The sequence below is a fragment of the Amphimedon queenslandica genome, unplaced genomic scaffold, assembly GCF_000090795.2.
Source record: "Amphimedon queenslandica unplaced genomic scaffold, v1.1 AMPQUscaffold_12374, whole genome shotgun sequence".
Taxonomy (NCBI): Eukaryota; Metazoa; Porifera; class Demospongiae; order Haplosclerida; family Niphatidae; genus Amphimedon; species Amphimedon queenslandica.
The window spans coordinates 4,817-9,806 of NW_003547389.1; the positions used below are offsets into that span (position 1 = coordinate 4,817).

A 4,990-nucleotide genomic window follows, 5' to 3' on the forward strand; every position below is an offset into this window, starting at 1 on the left:
TGTGTCTGTGTGTGTCTGTCTGTCTGTCTGTATCCGTCCATCCGTCCCTCTCTCTGTATCTTTGTCTCTCTCTGGCTCTGTGTGTCTGTATCTCTCTCTCTGTAGCTCTGTCTCTCTGTCTCTCTCCCTCTGTCTGTCTGTTTCTGTCTCTGTCTCTAAGTCTGTCTGTCTGTCTGTCTCCCTCCCTCCCTCTCCCCCTCCCTCTGTCTCTCTCTCTCTCTCTCTTTATGATTTTGTGAAAATATTAAATTCACTGTGTTTTAATTAATTGCCCTAGTTTTTATTAATTATTATAAAAGCCATTAAGAAGCAGTTATATAAAAAATGTCACAGGGTTATTTAAAAAAATAAAAACTTCCTCAAATGAGAGAGAAGACAGAATTTCATAAATATAATCCTTTTGTGAGTGGCCCATACTTCTCTACATGCATGCTTTGATGACCTGACCTCTAGTGTGACTGAAACTTTTGTGTTTCTGTGTAAAAATTAATAAATGTTCATTTTGTGTATAACACATTATAATGAGTATTAACATTATTATTATATTAGACTACTACAGTACACAACATGATATGACACTTGACTGTGTAGTGTTAGTGTCTTTATTATCCTGTCTTCTTTTTATAGTATGGACTCACTCCTCTCATATGGGCAGCTGTTAAAGGTCACACACATGTAGTGACAATGCTCCTTGAAAAAGGAGCAGATCTCACTGCCTCTGATGATGTAAGTATAATCATTAATTATACTCCAATAGTGATTGTACATGTATATCCTTTTGAGTTGGTGGATTAAAGTAACCGCAGGTTCTGTATATCTCATACAGTGTGTGTACATGTACATGTATAGCTTAATGTACTCTACTGTATCACTTTATGGAAAGCATTTTTATTAAAATAGTTATTTTACGTCAATAATTTTTTATTTTAGTAAAGCAAGAAACTTTTGTGGCCTGAACTTTTTAAAAATGTAATACTAAAAAAAAAGTTTTTAAAAATTGAATTTTTTCGGAAATTCTTTTTGGGTGCCGATTCTCAAAAATTTTAAGTATAAAAAAAATTTAAATTTTTGATGGTAATGACCTTTTGATTTTTAATTTTTAAAGTTTTTAAAATTGAAGAAAATTGAGATTCTTAATAATTTTGAATAAAGTATGGAAAGGAATTTTTGTAAATTTTAAAAAATTTAAAATGAAGCATTAAAAAATTAAAAAATTAAAATTTGCTTTGTTTAACATTTGTTAAAATTTAAAGTTTCAGAAAAATTACATTTCTACATGGTAATACTTTATAATGTTACATGTATAATAGTATAATAATGTCAGATAGACTTACAAGAGGCCAGTGGGCATTGACATCTTCTTTGGTATGGAGGACATACTTAGAATGTAGTTATACTGTGCATGAATATATAATGTGATCCACCCACTCAAATTGATGAAATTATATCACTTACCTACTGGGGCAGTATCTGATTTACAGACACCTCCCACTAGGACACTATGGTCCCTTGTGGTCAGTGTCTGTATTGACATCAACTTAAATTAATATTACGTTTATTGATCAAGCATCAAAATTTAAGCACCTTGAAAATTTTTATCCCAGTCATGAAGGTTTCTCAATCTACATGTATAGTAACTGAGTTTATGGCTATAACCAAGAACATTTTATTGATACTGCAACAGTGTAAATATACATGTACATGTACATGTAGACTAGTAGTATTGTACATGTAATTATTTATATCAGTAAAATGTATACTTGTACACTAAATGTACCTCCACTGTCTCTAACATACTCAATACTATGGAGTATTGAAGACAGACCAACAATTAAAGTTGGTTTTTAGTTTGATTGTGATAACATTGTACTATCATGTTAATCAATGTTTACCTTGTATAGTTTGGTAGGACTGCTCTTTATTGTGCTGAACAAAGAGGTCATTCTGATACTGCCACCCAACTGAGAGTACACTCAGGTAATGTATTTATTAGTTTATTGAACTGATGTTATTATACTGTATGTAGTACTGTATTGTTAGTAAATTTTATGAAACAGCTTGAGTCATCAGCTACTGCTTCCTCCCTTACCATGTGTACAATTCATTTAAATGATAAAAATGTGTCACATTATTATCTGTTGTCCATTCCTTCCCTATTGATGTATGATGTAAGATGTAGAGGGTGTGGCATGATGGTCAGTACATGCTCCTTCATAGTAAATTGTATGTGATGTCACATGTTAGTATCATTGTTTACCCAATGACTGTAAAACATTAGTAGTGTCATTTTGGTGTCTTATGATGCTTGATCCCTCTCCTTTGTTAGAAACCTAATCTTTTTTATTGTTGATACAGTTACAGCATGTACATTCACTATTAGCTTCTTCTATGGATAAATTGTGTATTAGTTATGTAGCAATAGCTTATAGTGTATAATGTGTATATTAATGCATGGTAGTTGTATCCCACTATTAGGTTACTATTGTTCCTCTTATGTACTCTTATGCATGTACAGTACAGTCCCTCACAGCTGATGTGAGCCACACTGATGTACACAGTACACTTGGTATGTGTACTGGTATGTACTTGTATGTATTGGTAAACTTTGTACATGTTTCATTTCTCAAAAACATGTACATGTACAAAACTATGTCATACCCATTACATGAACATGCATGTGTCTTATTGGTAGGTTGTTGCTCATAATAATGACACATTTAACTTAATTTCTATAGAATCAGTTTAGTACATGTATTGTAAGACTATTCCTGGTCTGCATGTACATGTACGTATGATAAACTGGAGAATAAGAAGTGATAGATCCTGAGCAGGTCCTGATAATAATAGCCTAAATTGAACAAGCCTGTACTCATGAGTGTACGTGTACAAACTAACCTGTGAATAATTCTCTGTTTATGTTTTAGCTGCTAATGAGAATACATGTACATGTACATGTAAGTTGTTTTGATAACACCTTGTCACAATCATAATTGAATCCCATTTCAATACAGCATAATGACTTGTATAATTTATATGTGTACAGTCAATAGTTGAGTATTATGTAGAGCTTTTATATTAATGATACATGTACATCATTGGCCTCGCCCAGCTTTGCGTAGGCGAGGACTAGTTACTCGGTTTGTCTGTCTGTGTTTCATTCATTACCCGAGCCACGCGTAGGCGTGAAGCGAGGGTAAAGCAGTCATTTTGTCTGTGTGTTCGCTTGACCTCCACTTTTGAGCTGATATTGCTTTCTTGTGAAATCCTGGATAGCCTTATAATCAAAGCTAGCTATAGAAAAAGTTATTCTTTGTCTGGAAAATGGCTTGACTCGTCTTCCCGAGGCAGAGAAAGCTCACAATATCGCCAAATGTAGTCGGTGCAAATATATCTTTTTCGTGGTGAAAGCTAAAAAGCAGCAAGACAAATGAAGCGATAGAACAAAGCCTCATTTTTAAATAATATGTAAGAAATTGCTCCAATCGTCTTCGTTTTAAAGATATGATAGCCCAAACTTTCATACCTTGTGAGTTTAGACGAGGCTATCTTCTCCCGAAGTAGCGGCCAGAGTCTTTAAACACCAGAGACTAGATAGCAGTTTGTATGCAACAAATAGAGCCTAACAAATGTAAGCTAAACTGTTTAAAAGTCGAGAAAAACTAAAGCTTTCTTCACCACTTATGGCCATGTGCCACCATTACTGTGTGTGCGGGTGGAGCATGGCTTAATTGAGCCACACCTTGATTGCAGCCACACCTTTACATTGCTGCAGCTAGCATGCAGCAGTGCAGCAAACATGCTGGAGCTTCTTCTCTGTCTAAAAATACAAATCAATCTCTGTCTCAAAACATTCACTAAGTTTTACTAAATCTAGTACATGCTGTAACTTATTCTCAGTCTCAAAACTTTCACTATTTTCTCTTACTTTGTTAAAACTGTTACATACATATTGTGGCGAGGGTACGCACTTTAGTGCTCTCGTTCATTCATTCATTCTGTGTGCTCTTATTTGTCTTTGAGAATGTATATCTTTACAATTGCGCACTCTAAATCTGTGGGAGCTTCTCTTCTGTTAGGAAAAGTCTTGCCTTACTGCTTCGAGATATTTAGAGAACAGCTCTAGGTAGTACAAGCTTTTTAACTCAAGAGAAATTGCCCAGAAATAGCGGTAGTACTCTGGAGATAAATGAGACTCTTTACCAGTAGATCAAGACTAGTTATTCATTTAATATGTGTGGAACTCTCTAAATCTTTCTTGTTGGTGAGTTATGCCTACTTGAATTTTATCCCGAGTAAAGTGCTGTAGCCGTAGTTTGCTAGTCTAAGGATCCTAAACTCTCTCAAGTCACTCAATCTATCTAGGCAACAGTATTTGTGCCATTATAATGTCATATAGCGCTTAGAAGAAGAGAAAAAACTCTGAAGCTTCCTACTCACATGGTCTTGCTGCATTATTGATAATTAATGCCACGCCTCCAAGGTGGAAGTTGCTGGAGCCTGGGCCCTGGAGCAGCTTGCCACTTCTGCAAGCATGCAAGAGCAAGTGTAGCTGCAGCTAGGAAGCTAGCTGTTATGATAATTCCTTGGCCTCAGGAGCACACTTTCTAAATTTTTGCATAGTATGCTTTTGATAGATAGTGGCCACAAAAGCTGTGGTTTTGAAACCCATGATGTTGTTTTTGAAATGAGAGTGCAATAAGTAAAAATATAGTGTATAAGTAAGTGATAAATCTTGAGATGCTAAGAGGAATTTATCAATACATTTTACCAATTTTTGGAAGGACTCCAGAGTCCCATCATACTTTTCACACTTGCCTAGTCAGGCTGTCACTTTTGATCTACATGTCTATCATTTCAATATACTGGCTTGGGCTAGCTCTAACACATCATTTTTTGTGTGTACTGGTTATTAATTTAAAGTATTTGTATCATGTGAAGCCATACGATGAAAGGCACCGCGTTGGGTTTATATCTGGTAGACGATCACTTC

The 4,990-nt window shown here is 35.1% G+C and overlaps 1 long non-coding RNA gene across 1 annotated transcript; it reads left to right on the plus strand.

Annotated features, from left to right (window-relative positions):
* The first annotated feature begins 227 nt into the window (after positions 1-227).
* On the plus strand, positions 228-2,277 carry LOC109587941 (uncharacterized). The gene is made up of 2 exons (XR_002187882.1): positions 228-726; positions 1,902-2,277. It is a non-coding gene; the product is annotated as an uncharacterized LOC109587941 (long non-coding RNA).
* Positions 2,278-4,990: the final 2,713 nt, after the last annotated feature.